Raw genomic sequence first — 18,254 nt, forward strand, 5'->3', positions numbered from 1 at the left:
CGCTCATAGCATCCATCCACCCGTCCAAGAGCACTGTGAGAGGAAAGTGGTAAAGCTAAAAGGCGTTCATGTAGCCTCCGTAATGTGTTTGGCGGTAGCGAAGTGGGCTAAACTGCCGCCAGCCATCGTCGCGGACCGAGAGGTCATGGGGACTCTCGCTAACAGAACTTTTAAATGCGAAGCATTTCTTAGCGAACCTCAGGCACTTTGGCCCTTTCTATCTATCTATCTATCTATCTATCTATCTATCTATCTATCTAGCCGCCTACGTCTGGGCGCTCTCGTGGTGGTCTCCATAACCTGTTATATGCCAAAATTGGCATAGCAGGGGATCAGTGTATGACATACACGATTCATTGACCATGACATGAATAATGCAAAATACCTTTCGCGTACGTCACGAAACCCTTTCTCTCAGTCACGTGTGGCACATACCCGTATGCCAGAGTTCATGTTATGCGGGTATGTACCACAGATGAGATCAAAGCTAATCTAGTAACGTTGGATGAGATAGAGTCTGAACCAACACAGTAACCGCGAACACACACAGTGACACGCAAGGAAAGTGATAATAACAATATTACAAATTGTTGGGGTTTATGTCCCAAAACCCCGACATGATTATGAGAGACACCGTAGCGAAGGGCTCCAGAAATTTTGACCATCGGGTATTCTTTAACGTGTACCGAGATCGCACAGTGCACGGGCATCTAGCAGTTTTCCTCCATCGAAATGCGACCGCCGCGGCTGGGATCGAACCCGCTACCTTCAGGTCAGCAGCCGGGCACCGTAACCGCTACACCACCGCGGCGGACGCAAGGAAAGTGAGGAAGCTGGCGACAGAACACCCTTGGAAGACGCTCAACTACCATCCACTCGTCCACGTGGTCTGCAACGTGGACCACGTGGATTACACAGAAACCGGGGTCAATGCTTCCTACAATATATCTTCTGAGAGAACCAGGCCTGTCATCATTACCGGTGACATCAACATTGATATATAAAGACCCAACAGCGCTTGGTCCTTATACTGCGTGAAAGACGGCTAGGATGTGGACAGGGCATCAAAAGACCTCGCTGCCACGTCCACGACATGATACATCATAGATCATTTCATCGTAAGAGGCATCCAGGATTTCCACCAGCTGTACTATACCTCGCACTTCACTACACTAAAGAATCCTAACAGCCGCGATCACGAACGCATCCGCTTAACAAGTCCGGTCCAGCTGCTGGTGCTCACTGATCACGGTGATGATGACCTTGTTCAAGAACTGTCAAGAACCCCTTCTGCACATACACACGGGTTCGGTAAACGTGCGTGCGTTCTCTGTCGTAACGGACAAGTATAGGTTTCCCAAGCAACGTTGAGCGGCGCCACTGCTCTTATCGCAACAGGTGGTATCCACAGCCACAACACTGCCGCCCCGCTTCCACGCACGCACAGAGCTCTCGGATCGCATCTGTGATGCGTCATAATGTACCTATTGCTGACTAGCAGTGCTCTCGGCCGAATGAGGAGTGCATGCGCGCATGTGTCCTTGCCGCCGCCGCTGGCAATTCCGGCGACAAGCCGCCTTCGCCGGCAGTGTCTGCCCGCACTAACGCATAGCTCAGCCTCGCGAGCGTCGCAGCCAAACTTGAGCTTGGGTTCCCTATAAGCGTAACAACTGTAACTGTGACTGTAACGCACTGAAGTGCACCTGCGCGTGCCACTCGGCTTTGTATATATCAAGGGAAACTTTCCTGAATGAAGCTTAGTTGCGAGTAACGCCTGTCCTGTGCATCTGTGTTCCTTTTTGGCCCTGTTCTAATTCGCGCTATTCAGTATTGAAGAATATAAGCACTACATATACGCTTACCGCGCCTGATGTCGGCAACACCCATGTTGCTGTTGGAATGGTTATGCAACTGTAAACAACAGGTTATATAATACATATGCGACTCTTCAACATATGAGTGTGCGTATACCACTTCCACATTTCTCTGGCGTCATTCCGTAACGTTTCGCTCAATGTGAAAAATTACACCACAGTAACGATCCCGCGCATGCTTCGCATAACATCGATTCCCACGGTACGTGGGATCTGCCGAATTTTTTTTCTTGTGTTTTTTTTCTGTGCCACCTGATGGCGTTCATTTTGCTGACATACTTCCGTGACGGAAATACGCCATGAAAGTCTTGGTGGACCCCGGCATAAATTACTTTCTTGTTAAAAAACTAGAACTCGATGGTCCTGGTTCAAGTTAGTAGTTGTATTGAATACGTATGATATCGGAGCATAACTTATCTTAAAGGGCAGGATAGTCAATGGAAATTAATTTATTCAGTTCATTAAAAGATTGGAAGCAACTGGGACCGTTGCGGCACCAGGTGGAGGATATCTCAACCACACGCTTCTTTCTAAGTGGTCTCTGGGATCCACTTCGTCAGTGCGACGAAGCACAAAGCTAACCCCAAAAAAGCAGCAGTTCAGGGGAAGATGAGGGCTTGACGAAATGAAAAATTTATGAATACGGGGTGTCACAAGAGCCGACGTTTTGACTAGAGCACTTGTCTTTTTGAAGGCTGAAACTGCTTTCCTTAGCACGTGCGTGCATATTCTTGGTACCCTCTCCTCCAACCCCAACAATAGAAGAGGAAAGGACATCTGCGAAAACGGGGGTGTGAGGAAAGAGGGGTAGGCGTGCCGAATTGCGTGAGTCAAAATGGGAGAGGGAACAGTGAAATAGAAAGCGTGGTGTGTGTGGGGGGGGGATATCCGACTTGAAGGGTAGAACGGGATGTAGGCGTCTGGCTGAATTATGGTTCCCAGAGAATATTATGCCGATTTGCCTGACAATGATATTTGTATGTGATAAGCACGGTTAGAAATTCCTAAAAATACGGGAATGAGAGAGCTTTATTTACAGAAAGGCAGAGAGGTCGGCATGAGCGTCAGTATGATCTAGGCTGCTACTCAGCGCTGGGGGAGGGGAAAGGGGAACAAAAAGAGTAATTATTGACGATGGTAAGTAAGGGAGGTTAGTTCATATAGTTCGTAAGTTGGCGCTATGCTAAAGCCATACATACAGTTCCGTGGTCTATAGGAAGGCCGTGACCGCTCTTAAGAACACAGTTGCACTGTTGGCGTCAGGCCAAGGGCCCAACGCACCTCATCAGTTAATGGCCTATTATTACATCGTTCATTGGCGGAAGCTAATTTCTGTCGGTAACGTGCATATGCTGACAGGTAGAAAATATGTGCTCAAGTGTTTCTGGCACTTGACAGTGATCACAATTGGGACCGGTGTCACTGTAGCCGATGGCGTGTGCATTACGTCTTGTGAACACCCCAAGACGAATCCGGTGAATACTTGCGATGTGTCGCCTTAATTTGCAAGGCATGCGTCACTTCATTTCCGGGTCCCATTTGTGCATTCGCCGGTGTCGTCGCTCCGATTAGGACCAGTGCTCAAGTGTGAACCTGCGCATTAGACACCGAAGCAGGGCTTTCGTGTCTGCTCGTGAAAACGCGATGCGCACTTAAGGGGCACAGTTTAAGGCTCTTTTGGCTTCAGCGTCTGCCTCTTCATTTCCCACGACGCCGCAGTGCGCAGGAATCAACTGGAAAGTGACGAGGTGGCCATTTCCTGAAGCATCCTGAAAACGCTTTGCAATTTCTATAGCTAAATTATAATATGGGCCTCGTCTTATGACGCAATTAATGGTTTGCAAAACGAGTTAGGCATCGAAGAATGTCGTCCATGAACGAGGTTGCTCTCTACAAATGAATAATATTGCCTCCCGGATAGCAACAAGCTCTCCAGCAGTTGATGTGGTGTTTTGGTCTATATGGAACCGTCGAGCGATAACCATTTGCACTAAGTCGCGCAAAGCTTGGAACAGCGAAGCACGGGCCCGTCGCCGCTGACTGGCCAACCTATTTCTCTATTTCTCTATATTTCTCTATAGAGCTGATGGTGATGATGCTGACCTCCTCCTGATGGTGCTCACCCACAAAGGGGGATGGGCCAACATCCGGGCGGCAGGATGCTTAACGTAGACACCTATGCTGGGCGGCGTTCTTTGTTTCTCTCTAGTTTCCTCTTTCTTTCTCCCTCTCCTTATTTTTCTATCTTCTCTCTGTTTTTTTCTGCCTTTTTTGTATCTGTTTATCGCTATTTCTTTCTTTCTCACTTTTTATTTCTATTTCTTTCTCTTTGTGCATTTTTTGTCTCTGTTTCTTTCTCATTCTTTATATGGTATGTTGTACTCTCTCCCCTCCTCCCTTCCCTGCTCCTCCCCCTCACTCCCCTTTGATACCGCCTTGCTATACAATACTATACAAGGCTATCCTATGTTCTGTCAGCGTAAAGACGCTATTCCGTTTTGGGATGTCCTTCAGCGAGCTCTGAAGAAATGCTTTGTCATCAGTTTTCACACTATACGTTATATTTTGCCAACATCGCTTGATGAAGTGCCGTATGATATGTTTTTCCTCATGGGTATGCACAGCTTATGGAAGACAGTATGCAAGAACGTAACGCAGAACCCACCATTTCTTCAAGCATACACTTTATTCGAATGACTGTTCACCTAAAGGACATCTATGACGAACTTAGACATTAGACCGGACTGGTACCCCATCTTGGTGAGGTGCTCGGCCTCACCACCTTTCGTGTATAACACGATGTGAGCTCTCGCTGTTGTACTGCACTTTGCTAGCCGTCGAGTTTTTCCTTAGTAACGTTTGAGCGCTTATTGTCGATACGTGATTGTACATTTGTCTCCTTCTATTCGTGCCCTTTAAGGTGCGTTCTAATACTCATTTTAATGAAGTACCATGAAAGCAAAAAAAAGTGTCTGCACAGCCGAGTGGATAAAGCACTTGCCTACGGATCGTGGGTACACGGATTCGAATCCCGCTACCTAATGATGAATATTCTTTTCGACATATTTTTTTCCTGCTTTATATATCTCTCTTTCTGTCTCTCTGTTGCTTTCTCTCTTTCTTTCTTCGCCCTGCACCGGCATGACTCTGTGGTAGAATACTGGGCTCCACGCCAGAGGGCTTAGATTCGAACCCCGTTCCACCCTGGATATTTTTTCTTATTTCGTTTTTGTTTCTTATTTCGCGCGATAGCGCATACGGTGACGGCGGCGGACAATTACGCTCGCCAAAAGCGGCTTTTGTTGTGATCTCACAACAGCTTTTGCTGTAAAAGGCTTAATTCTGGTTTTCTTTGTGCATGTACATTATTGTATGGATTCAAGATCGCCCTTTGAGACGTTTATACCTGCTGGCTGAAGTGTATTAAACTTGTGAATAAGGTATGACTCTGTATATTTTCTGTCTCTTGGGGACGGGAAATTTGACTAAAGTAGGTAAAGTTTGAGATCTTCGATGTTATGATCTGCCATATTAAAGTGGTGCTCCACTGCTTCGGTAATTTCTTCGCCGTGGCTGCGCGATGTCCGTCTAATTTAATATTAAGAGGCTGTCCCGTTTCGGCAATGTACCGGTTGTGACAACATGAACATTCGATCATGTAGATAACGTTTGAACTAGTGCAGGTAAAACTAGATTTTGTAAGATGAACGTAATCACTTCCATTGATTTTAACTGTAACTTTATTTTGAACGCATTTGCAAGTCTTACATCTGGGACGAGAACAAGGTATTATGCAGGCAGCAGAATGGGGGTTTACTTTTACGTGCACTAACATGTCTTTAAAGTTCCTGTTACGGCGATGCACGACCTTTGGTACTTCGGGAAACGCTTTTCTAAGGCCTTCTTTGCTTGATGTCATTGAATAATACTTGCGGAGGATATTAATTATATTTGGGAGCGCATTTGAATATTTGGTTATAAATGCTAGCGTGACTAGCGTGTGGGTGGGCTGCGTTTATGAGTTTTTCATCTCTTCAAAGCTAACCCAAGGAAGACACCAGGGAACGCGAATGCTGAGGTTCATTCGAAGAAACATTAGAACAAATGCGTCGACTTCTCGGCGTTCGGGCGAAACTCACGACTTTTCTTAATTCACCTTTGCATGGACGTTCCCTGCTTTAGTATCGGTTATATTTTGTTTTGTCTTCTTTGAAATATTAACACTTTCACGTCGTTGACGCTGATCCACTGACCTTTCGTCACCGGGCGATAGTTAGGCGATTGGGTGTCCTTGCAGTCGTTTAACATACCTAGGTATAAGCAGCATCCGCTCAATCTTGCCTCATACTCTGCTAAAAAAATAAGCACAAAAAAAGGAAATTTACTCTGAGAGTCCACCTGCACAAAAAAAAAATTTGCAGTGGCTTAGCTCGGCTATGCCAGGATATACGTAGCGTTAGCAGACGGTTCAGCTGATTATTCTTAGCTTTCCAGGTTGTCTAGGATTATTAGCCTTCTTCTGTTCATTCTTCGTACGCTGCACCGCTAATTGCCAGGCAACTACTTCGGGATCCGATGAGATAAGCTTCTCGGCTCTTCTGCACCGTTGAGCAGCATTTGCGCTCTCCTTCTCCATGGCGTTACCCACCTGCAAACTCCAGTCAGAGGCGCTATCATTCGGCTCCAGCGCAGTGTCAGACGGCGACTGCACAGCGAAGGTGAATAGCTGCACGCGCGCCGGCGCCAGTACGTCTACCTGGGCTACGACGTCACTCCTCTGGAAATCGCAGACAGGCGGCAGCGAGTCGCGCGCGGCAGCGGCGGAATGCGCGTGAGATCGCGGTGGTGGAGAGCGCGGTGGCGGAGAGCGCGGAGAGCGGTGAGCCAGCTGTGTGACATCACTGATCCTCGCGCATGAGCAGCACGGCTCAATAGGATCCACGCGAAATCGGCTCCGGCTAGGCAAGTGTAGATAACGCTACAAAATCACTGAGAAAAGCATACGAGAAGAGGATCGCTTAGCAAACAGCGCCGTCCGACGCGTAATTTGTGTGGAAGTTATTATGGCTGTCAGATTGTCTCCCCCCAAAACATTTTTGTTTTCATCCGTAAAGACGACATTCTGCACACAACAAACGAGAGAGAGTGCTTCAGCATTGATCCACTACGCAGAGTTGCGAAGATGCGAACTCGCCATCCGTACAAAACTTTCCGAAAGGCTTTCGACGTCCAATCAGCGGCAAGGTTGCAACAGCACTCATTTGCACGTATTCAAACACGGCACTGTTTCTGTTTTCCATTGCCGCTGTGCACTGAGTCGGCCAAACTAGGAAGTGACTGTAAGGGTATTTGCCGACAGTTGCCTAAGCACATCGCATAAGGGAGGGAGAAAAAAAGGAACATTTTTGGCTGCGCCAAAGGTAATGAGGCTGGCGATCGGCATTTCAACATCACGTTAAATAAGCAACCGTATGTGCTCAAGCATGAGCGACATGTCGGCTGCGACGGTGAATAATTATGTGGAGCACGTGTCTTGGTTGTCTTTTTTTCTTAAATATCATCACTAGCGTTTACATACGGCTTCAGCTGGGAATTCTCCTCGCTTTCGCGGATCGCATAAGGATATGTTTTCAGCCAAGGACCAGGAAAGGGAGGACACACACACACACACACACCCCCGCCCCCCCCCCCACACACACACGCACGCACGCACGCACGCACACATACACACGTCGGAACGTAGATCGTACATTAATTATTTGATGTACAAAAACACATCAAATCCAATTATATATGCACGCACAACACGCGACAGAAATGGCATGAGGCGGATAATGAATCTTCGGTGCTGCAGTATCGCCGTAAGCCGGCGAATTTCTGTAGTAAACAAGGAGGAGGAGGAGAAGGAGAGAAAGGAAAGGCAGGGATGTTAACCAGTCTAGAAGGACCGGTATGCTACCCTACACTGGGGGAAGGGATGGGGGAGATATAAAGATAGAGAGAGAGAGAGAAGGAGAGCACGCACGCACAAAAAGTCACACACATTTCACTGTCATCATAACGACGTTAGTCTATAAGCGACGGTGCAGGTCTGATGCCTTCAAGAAGTTTAGCACTGCCTTCGTCGCCTTCACCCGCGATGACCTATCAGGACGACATTCCAGAATGGTTCCTGCCGTCATCGGTCTGGGATCTATGCGAGCAAGAGCGACGGCGAGGGATTTCCTCTGCGCATTGTAGCGAGGACAGTCGCAGAAGATGTGCTGTAGTGTCAATGACAGAAGCAGGGCCTTCCCTACTGGTAACCTAAGCCTCCACGAGCACACGTGCCATCTATTGCCACTCCTGCCCAGAAGACCAACATGTGACACGTACCCATTACATGGGAACCTTTTGTGATTCGCGTTAGGATGCGCGGCTGGATAGCTGGTTAAACTACGCCGAGATGGTCATTCACGCATCAGCTTGTTTGGCTCACACAAAATTACCTGCCATCGGTATAGGACGGCAATTTCAGCAGCTGTGTACACAAGCTGCTTGGCGTGCTTCCTTATGCACGGTTGTGTCTCGATATTCTCCTGGTACAAGTACGCACTTGGCTGCTTTTACGGTGCCGGGAAATATCAAGAGGCGCCGTATATAGATTACATGTTCTTTTAGCTTCAGCTAAATCTGCGGATATACAAGGCCTCATTTCTACAGAAGTCGGTTACTTTAACGACCTACTTTTGAATTCTCATAGAGGTAGTCTTTACCTTACGATGAATGAACTCGCCCATGGCACGGTTCACTGATCAATGGAAGTCGACTTTGAAAGTTCTGCTTATCCGGTTTTGAAGCGCACGTCTGTGTGTTGCGAGCAAATGTTAAACGTACTTATATTTCAATGTGTGCTCATATTTGAGACAATACCGGTAATAAATACAACCCGTGAAGGCACTGAGGCTTATATATCAGACAGAAAGCTCTCGAATGTGTTTATTTCATGATCTTGCATTCTACATGAATTCGTCCACTTGAGACAATGCTGCAGCCATGGCGCTAAACAATCACTGTCATCCCGTGGTTGCCTTGCATTGCGCGTGAGCGAAAATTTTCGCTAAGATCTGCTTTTCGTATGAGTGAAACAGTTTATGGTTTGTTTCTTTTTCGTTTGTCTGACCGTTCCGCGGTAGGTAAGTAACTCTTGCAATCTATTCTTTAATGCTTGTTTATACCTGAGACCGTTACTTCAAGCGGGCTTTTTCTCAATAACAGTTATTGTGTTGGGAAGCTTACTTTACAAGCTCGCTTCGGCGGAGCGCCGCATCTGGGAGACTGAGGAGTTAATATTAAAAAGCCAGAATACTTAGATGTCTCATCAAACGCGAAAATTGACCGTCGGCGGCGTCGGCGTCCCGCGTCGGTGTCCCGCGTTTTGCATCACTCGTGTCGATGACAGAGACGCCGTCAACACGAGTAATGCAAAAAATCTTCATCACGTGATGACGTCACCACATAACGTCATATTGACGCCACAGATCGGTATTATTTCTGACGTCATCATGGCATTCCATCACGTGAAGTCTGATTATGACGTTCTCACATGACATCGTCCCTATAGGACCACGGAGGCAGTTCAAAACCACGTTAGGTGCAGAGAGCTTTTTGGAGAGGGGCAGCTGAGCATCGATACATGAACTGAGAAGTAAAAGAAGACAGATGTCGCCTTCAAGTCGCCTTCGGCGAATGCATAAAGGTCCCTGTGACTTTTTGTCAGGGTGCCACAGACAGAGAGACAACCACTATCAACGATATGAAATAAAGATCAAGCTGTGTTTCTAGGTTGCACTATTCGCCACACTGGCCTGGCTTTGAGAATATGTAAAGAGCCAGTATTGTAAAACAAAAGTTTGTTAGCCTCTCTACATTTTGCTGACAATGCGGTGCTGCTGCTGCTGGCTGGTTCCAGCAGAAGTTACTTTCGGGTACACGTTTCTCTTCGTACATTCACTTCCAGTTAACACTTTATGTCTCTTAGTTCATTTGTGGTTTCTACTTTTCTTCCTGTTACAACATCGTTAAAAATGCCTCAGAGACAAGTTCGTTCAGAAGCGATCGTCGACATCACACGGCGATGGAGATATTGGGCGGATATGCGGATATGCTTGTGGGGCCAGGTGCTACTGAATGGTGGGTCAAATGCGAAGATTCGAAGGAGCTTCACTGTGTGTATATATTGCAACTTCCTCGTTCGGTTCATACGTACGTGCTTCATGCTAATTCTAGCTGCCTCTCCAAATGAGGCCCCCCGTTATTCACAGGTCAAACTCTCAATAAATAACGCATAGTTTGCGCACACATGCAAACTATGCGTGTGTGCGCACACCGTTAGATATACATCCATGCAGATAATATGTCACAGGGATTATTTAAGTTTCACATTGCATGTGCAAGGAAAGTAGATAAAATGTTCCCTTTAACAGCAGAAAAAAGAAATGAGGACGTGGAACATACATATGCTTTAAGCCAAGGTGCGCATTTTGCTTCCAACGCAGCGTAAACATGTATTTAATAATGATGTCTTACTTTCTTAACCTCTTGGTATTTTTATCGGATACAAGTTTGTTTATTAGAGCTCCGGCGGCTAAACAAAGCAAATTAAATATAGCGAGAGTATGCGAACAAAGTGAAGTGGACCACGGAGCGTAATTTGCATGCGCACAGTGGACTTGGTGGCACCAACAACAACGGGACGTTCACAATGCGCCCTGCTTACATATTCAGGCCTTACTGCTCTCGCTCATCAGCGTGGGTGCGCATACGTGTGCAAGCAGTGCAAGCGAACTAATCACCACAGTAACGGAACAAAGTTTCATCATCGTTTTGCCATCCCTGTCATCGTGAACTTTGCTGCGCATGCGGTGCCCGTGAGCGGCATCCCGTCATCAGAACCCCCAGCTATAAGAACGCCCTGCGATTAATTCTTCAGTGGATTTGGTGGGACGAACAACAGCGGGACGTTCACGCGCCCTGCTTACATGTTTCACGTTAGTTATCCTTGTACCTGTTGAGACGATGATATATTTCTAGTGGTTCTGCCAGGCCCACGCACACTGCTTTCCATCGTATGTGATTGTATTCATGTATGTTCATTATTACTGTGCGGTGATGTCGAAGGAAATCCCGATCATAGCAATGCTGAGATGTTTGATAAGATGCTAGCAGGTCAAGAGGCTAACCGTGGTCACTTAAAGGAAGTGAAATTTAAACTTAGGGAAGTAGAAAAATTTTTTAACAAAGTCGGTGCACGTTTAGACAAAGTCGAGCAAAAAACTGAAGGAAGTGAGTGAAATAGATGGCACTATTGATAGTCTAAATGATCATGTCATAAGACTTCAAAACGTGGTCATGGAGCAACAATGTAAGCTGACTGCACTGGAGGACCGAAATCGTCGAAATAACTTGCATTGTCTTTGGAATTACGGAGCAGCCGAATGAATCTGAGGAGCAGCTTCGGCACAAAGTTATAAACGAGGTTATTAGCGATAAACTTGCAAACAATTACGAATCGCTAGCTCCAATTCATCGGCTTGGGAAATCCTCGCCAAAGCCAAAGCTCCCGGTTATTTTTTACTTTCAAGACAATCTTGAAAAACAGAAGGTGTTCGGCAGATCTGGAAAGTTAAAAGGGACAACATTTTTATCCAAATTGATTACTCTTTGGAAACCATAAAAAAGAAAATAGTTATGGAATACTACGAAACATGATAAAACGGCAAAGAAAGTGCCACTCGTAAACGACAAACTTCGTATTGAAAAAACTATTTACATATGGGGTGATGCAACTTCCACACGTGTTCCAGTTGTAGCTGCCGACAGCAAGGCATCCGAATCATCGCGATCACAGACATCTGGCAAATTTTTGCACGTCCTTTCTTTAAATGGCAGGCAGCATTGCAAATAAACTGGATAAACTTGATACCTTGTTGCTTGCTTACTGCCCTCACTTAAGGTTGTGACCGAGAGCTGGTTGAATGAAAACGTTGGTGACAGTGAAATTATTCCGCCTGGTGTTTGCGTTTACCGACGCGATCGTGGCTGACATGGTGGGGTAATCGCAGTAATTGCTAAGGCTGGTGTAAATGTTCATGTTATGCGACAGATCGAAGATCATGAGAGCCTCTTTTTAAACATCGCGACAAATGAGTTGTCGTTTGTACCCTGTGCAGTTTACAGGACACCTGATGCTGATGTGTTTTTTTTCCCAGATTGTCTGAGCCGTTGGCTAAGTTACGCAAACGTAATATCATCATAAGAGTGTACTGAACCTGCCATCTGTTAACTGGAATCATTTGGGGTATGGTGAATGCGCAAATATGGACGCTATTCTTGATATAAAGCTGGCTTTGAACGTTGGACTATGAATTTACATGAGAGCAAGCACTTCTGGAACTGTTTTTCTCAGTGAATTCCTTGCTAAATGTAATATCGCTGTTTAGCCTGGTATTTTAGATCATAAATTGTTTTTCTCCTGGACATATCCCAGGGGTGCCAAATGCACTCGGTCCACTGCGTCAAATCGTAGAGATTTTGGCAAAGTGATGATACCTCAATTATTGATTATTTATAAGAAAGGCTAGTTGTTGACACTCACTCTAAAAATGTTCACGACGTATGGTTTCATCTTAAAAATGTAGCGTCATTGTGTTTTGAAAACTTTGTACCTAGCAGAAGGGTTACAAAAAATCGCGAAATCTGTGGCCTAGTCGTGAAATCATCCACAATAAATGTAAGCTAAAACGAATGAGAAAGAAACAACATACTTGTATCAATAGTCACATATAACTCAGGAATAGAATGGGCGTCTACAATGCAACAAGGAAAGCATCATTACTTCAGTTTTTCATTCCCAGATTTTTGAGAAATTGATATGACAAAATTTTGGCGTTACCTCGAGCAGTCAAATGAATCTATAAAAAAAATTTCAGCGAATGATCAGCGTATCGAAAATGCGAATGATATAGCTGATGCATTTAATTTGTATTTTCACAGTGTCTTTCCCCTAACGACAATTTTAACATACACAAGGAACTTTCCATGACAAATGTACCACTAATAATAAGCGATGGGTTCTATCTATGCTACGCATACTACACGAGAAAAAATAAAGGCGGCTACAGATGGCATCCCTACTGAGTTCTTGAAACGCTTTGCAGCGTAGATTGCAGACTACCTGGCAAATCTTTTTCAGGTGTTTTAACCACTGGTGAGCTTCCTGATGACTGGAAGAAAGCGCACGTTATGCCGATTTGTAAGAAAAGTGACAAGCTTTAAATATCAAATTATAGGCCAGTGTAGATTATATCAACTTGGTTAAAGCATTTAGAACACATCACATCTGGTTATACAAGCTCTTTGTTGTCTAACAGTACAGTTTTATCTCCTTATCAACACGGAATTACCAAGGGGAGATCCACTACGACTCGAGCTACTCCCCACTGAACATGACCTTCAGATGTCATTAGACCACTCAGGGCAAATAGATGCATTCTTCATAGACTTTGGCAAGGCGTTTGCCAAGGTGTCACACACGAAACTAATACATAAGCTGAAATTAACACGGCTTCCCTGCTACTTAGTGAAATGGGTTCAAGCATACCTGCATAAACAAAAACAGTTTGTTGTAGCAGATAATTGTGAATCCGAGATGCTCCCTGTTTCTTCTGGTGTGCCTCAGGGCACTGTACTCGGGCCCCTGCTTTTTCTAGTTTATGTGAATGGTTTCATTGAACATTTGCCTAATACAGTGTGTATAAAACTATCGCGTGTATAAAATTATATATAAAACTGTCGCATACAGTGTGTATAAACTGTCCATGTCGATTTCAATATATGCAGAGAGATATTGTGTGAGAATAATCATGTTGTTTTACAGGACCAATTGTCGAAGGTTGAGCAGTGGTGTCGAACTTGGGCCATGGAAATAATGTGCAAAATCTGTGTTATTAACAGTTGCACCTAAATTACAGCCTAGTTCTTTTTCCTGTATTCTTTGTAACCAAGACATACCACAGGTTAGTAGCTATACGTATTTAGGAATAACACCAACTTCGAACTTATCCTGTTCAAGTCATGTTCCGGTTATATGTGCATCAGTGTTGAAAAAGTTGTGTTTCCCAAGAATTAAACAAAGTTTCAACAATGCTAAAGTTACTAGTGTACAAATACTGACATAAGGTCCAAATTAGTATATGCTTCCGTAATTCGGGATCCCGAAACTCAGCAGGATATACACAAACTTAAGTTGTTGCAAAAGAAGGCTATTAGATTCGTTTTTGGCAAATATAAAATATGTGACTCCTCTACGAAGCTTATGCAAGAACACGAAATTCCAACATTACAAATGCGTCGCAAATATGCCCGTATAGTAATCTTGCGTAACATATTAAAAGGTAAATTTGACATGTCGATACCCTCATATGTAAAATTTTTAGGCACCACGAAAACTCGACACAATAACGGCCACGCTCTGAAACCGATATTTGCTAAAACTCGTGCATTTGAACACATATTTTTTTTCCACAAACAACTTCCATCTAAAACGCTCTTCCTAAATCCATTTTTGAGGAGGCTAATTTTCAAGGGGCACTGAAAAAATTGTTGTTTTAGTTATCATTTTGATTTGGTTGTTGCTTAGTACATATTATATGTTTAGTCATGAAACCCTGTTCGATTGCTGGTGGCGTTATCAATTTGTAATCCTGATTTTTTTAGTTGGAGTTTCTTGTTTACGCTGTTTGGTTTCTCACTCCGGCTTCGTCCTGTTATGGGCTACAATATTGTGAAATAAACAAAAAATAAATAAATAAATAAATAAATAAATAAATAAATAAATATTCCTATACACGCAATGTGAAACTCGTTAGCAGCGCACTCCGTACGTTCACGCGTTCGCTACACCGCTGCGGTAGCTGGAGACATGAAGTACAAATATCAGGGCAGTCTTCATGAAGACAGAAATATTAGGACTATGTCCGAATTTATCAAATAAAGTAGGGGATAACCTTTCGTAAGAAAGCGTGACGCTGTAAATGCTGGAAATGTATTTGGGATCGCGTAAGCCTTCAGAGAGCCCACAAGAAATCCTTGAAGCTGCTTGTGTTGCTGTCCCTTCGTTTCTAATTTTTAGAGCAATACGGTTCGCGAGTTTTCGACGAAATAAACTACATTCCGAGCTGTAGGACCAAGTGTGACTAGTGTGACCTTTGTATAACAAAGTTCGACGGTGGAAAATCAGAAGTTTTAACTAAAATCTAGCGGTCGTACACTGAGTCACCCTTTCTCTAAGAAATTCCACAAATGATATAACTATTAGGACGTTCTCTAGAAGCAAATCCTGATTTATCAATTACATATCTCTGCAGGGCACTCCTGTATTACATATCTCAGTCACGGGAAGTTTGCGCAAAAATACCACATTCTAAAGGAGAGAGAGAGAGAGAGAGAGAACTTTCAGATAATAAATACTCCCTTACGGGGCTATCACTGCGAGTAGTTTTCATGAAATAATGAATTAACTGATAATATTCATAGTTTCTTAATGCGACACACGAACTATACGAGTGATACAAAGGTGGGCTAAAGGTTAGTTTTGACCAACTAACCTTTTTTATGCGTCCCCGACGTTTAATATAAATGGGTTCTAGTCTAAAAGCGAGACTGTAAATTACGCCTAGAGCTTTATGTCTAGTTCGCTATCGCCATAGGTAATCTGCGAACAGGTATCAGGAATATGAAGAATTAAAAACAGCATGGTGAAGCAGGAACTTTTAGGGTTGACGTGCTAAAACAGCCTAGGTGAGCACTCATTCCAAGGCGATTGTGTGCGTGAATACATAAATGCCCACACGAGAAAAAAGGCTTCGCTTCTCAAAAAAAAGAAAGGGGGGGGGGGCAAAGAAAAGAGCCCGAGTTCTTAGTAAACTTATGTCAACACACATGTGCGCGCAAGTTTTTTTCTTCTAAACACGACCACAGATGTTATCAAGAGAAGGTGCGTGGGCGTTCATAGGATCAGGGTACATAGTTGAAAGACAGGCTTGAGAACAAAATCACCGAGGAAAATGCAACTGAGGTAAAATGCTGTCGCACAAGTAGCCTAACATAATACGACACTGCGAGAAAGAAGTGAAAGTTCGTTCATTTCCTTAATATAAAAGGGGTTTTTCAGATCCAGAGCAATCTTCACTAGTTTCAACACCAGTAGAAACGAGTTTGTATGTTGCAAAAGGTTGTTGCGAATGAATTTGCGATGTCAGCGATCTTAACACAATTCTACAAAATAAGATACACTTTGAGTGCTGTAACACGTAGCGCGGCCCGAGAAACGCACCGATTTACAGATTTTGATACTAAGCGCTAAACTGAAGCTTTATAAGGCAAGAAACAGTTTCTGGGAGGCCAAAGGTCGTTAAATGGCCATTTATGTGCAGCCATGCCTTTACAGCTTTCCAATAGCTGTCAGCTTTGAGCGCGCTCTGCACACGCCTGTCCTATTGCGCAATCGCATCTCGCTGTCTTCGGTGCTGACCCGCATGAGTGAAGCCAGCAGCCGCCTACATTCGCACCGCGTGAATACCCTGTTTTTATCCGGCTCGGCATCTCCTTTTTATTCTCACGGTAGAATCTGCAGAATGGGCGGTGCGACCTAACAGCATGTAAGACCGTAAAGGGCCTGGTTGTTTGGCCCTGGTGAGATTTTCACCAAATGAATTAGTATTGATCTAGTCGTTTCTGGAACTTTAGATGCAATGTGTGAATAATGAATTATTATGGGCGAAAGCGGTATCCTTGTAGTCTCCTGGGCTGATATACCTGTGAAATTTGTTTATGCAGCCCGCGTACTTTTTCGTAGTGGGTGACGTACATGTAAACGCCTACGTTGTTTCTGTTTTTCATCTCGCATCTTTTATTAGGCGTAAATGTGTCTCTCAGAAAATATCAACAAAGTCAAACCCAACTTCTCAGGCGCCTTTCATTTGCGGTATGCCCGTCCAACTAGCACACATGGGCATCCTTACTAATCAGAACATGTGTATTTTGAAATCTTTTTTTTTGTAGATTGTCTCCTAGCTTTTCGCCTGCACTCGACGTATGGAACACGTTCCCCTTCATTGTCTTCGTCGTTCAGTCGGGCTTGTCGCATGCGTCTGGCATTTCTTGCACGGTCTTCACTGGTGTTTGCTGCAGGTTGCCGCCGTTGGCCAATGTAAGCGTATGTCAATGCATACGCGTCGCCGCGGAGAGCGTCTGGGTTATTCCGCTCTCTCTCCTAACGTGCCTCTCTCGCCCTCCTTAATTTGTTTCCTTTAGTTAACCGACTGGTGTACTCTACAGCGTAGCTGTTCATTGGTAGGTTCCCTGAAATAATTCACAGCATATCCACGGGTGAATTATGAAGAACTTGGGCGAAGCTCCTGAAGCAGTCATGGTTACACCGTGAAATCTTCAGTGGTTTCGTCCAGCAGTAATCAAAGCGATAACCCCAGTACATCATCAAAGACGTGACAAACACTGTATATATTTATACAAGAAATTTTATTAATCGTAAGCGGTAGCTAGACGTGGCTTCCGTTCCCCCTTCATTATAACGGCTTTATGGTCGGTGCGAAGGCACGTGTACGTAGATTTGCGAAAAGGCACGTGTACGTAGATTTAGTAGCACATTTATACCTACAGGCGGTGAAAACTCAAAACTGGGTTCTCGGTATGGTGTGTATATTTACCAGTTCTGTAGTGTAGACGTAAGTTTTCACAACATTAGTTTTATTGTATAAAACATTTAGCTGGTATCAATGCCATTTTTTAAACTTACGTTTGTGCGTTCAGGCGCAGAGCCGCTGCCTGTTGTGCGTGTGAATGGAGGAAGTTCCTGCAACATAGGAAACAAAAATCACACCGCTATGACATTACTTTAGGACGTGCGCCGACGTATATGCCTTCCAGTTACTGCAGAGAAGCCCACTATGATGACCAATATGGCGTCTACGACATCCAATTCACTCAGCAGTGAAGGATGCATAAATGCCGATAACTTTTCCACAATTTTTAGGAGCTTATAATCTGATCGCGCACTGAACGCGTTCAAGAACAGGCTCTGCCGAACATTGACATAGTTTCTTCTTGGTTGATCAAAGCTGTGAATTCCAGAGACCTCCTAGGAGTTTGTCAGCAAGTATCAAGTCTCTTTCTTCGAAGACGAGCCAACAAACTCAACGACAAATTCGTGGGCCAATTACAGATCGTAAGCGGAGCACTAGAGAGTGTCTTTTGGAGACAGTGCAGTCAAGGTGACGTTTTTGGCCATGACAGGGTATCATGTTCTCGACTTACCTGACA

Source organism: Rhipicephalus sanguineus, chromosome 3, assembly GCF_013339695.2.
Source record: "Rhipicephalus sanguineus isolate Rsan-2018 chromosome 3, BIME_Rsan_1.4, whole genome shotgun sequence".
Classification (NCBI taxonomy): domain Eukaryota; kingdom Metazoa; phylum Arthropoda; class Arachnida; order Ixodida; family Ixodidae; genus Rhipicephalus; species Rhipicephalus sanguineus.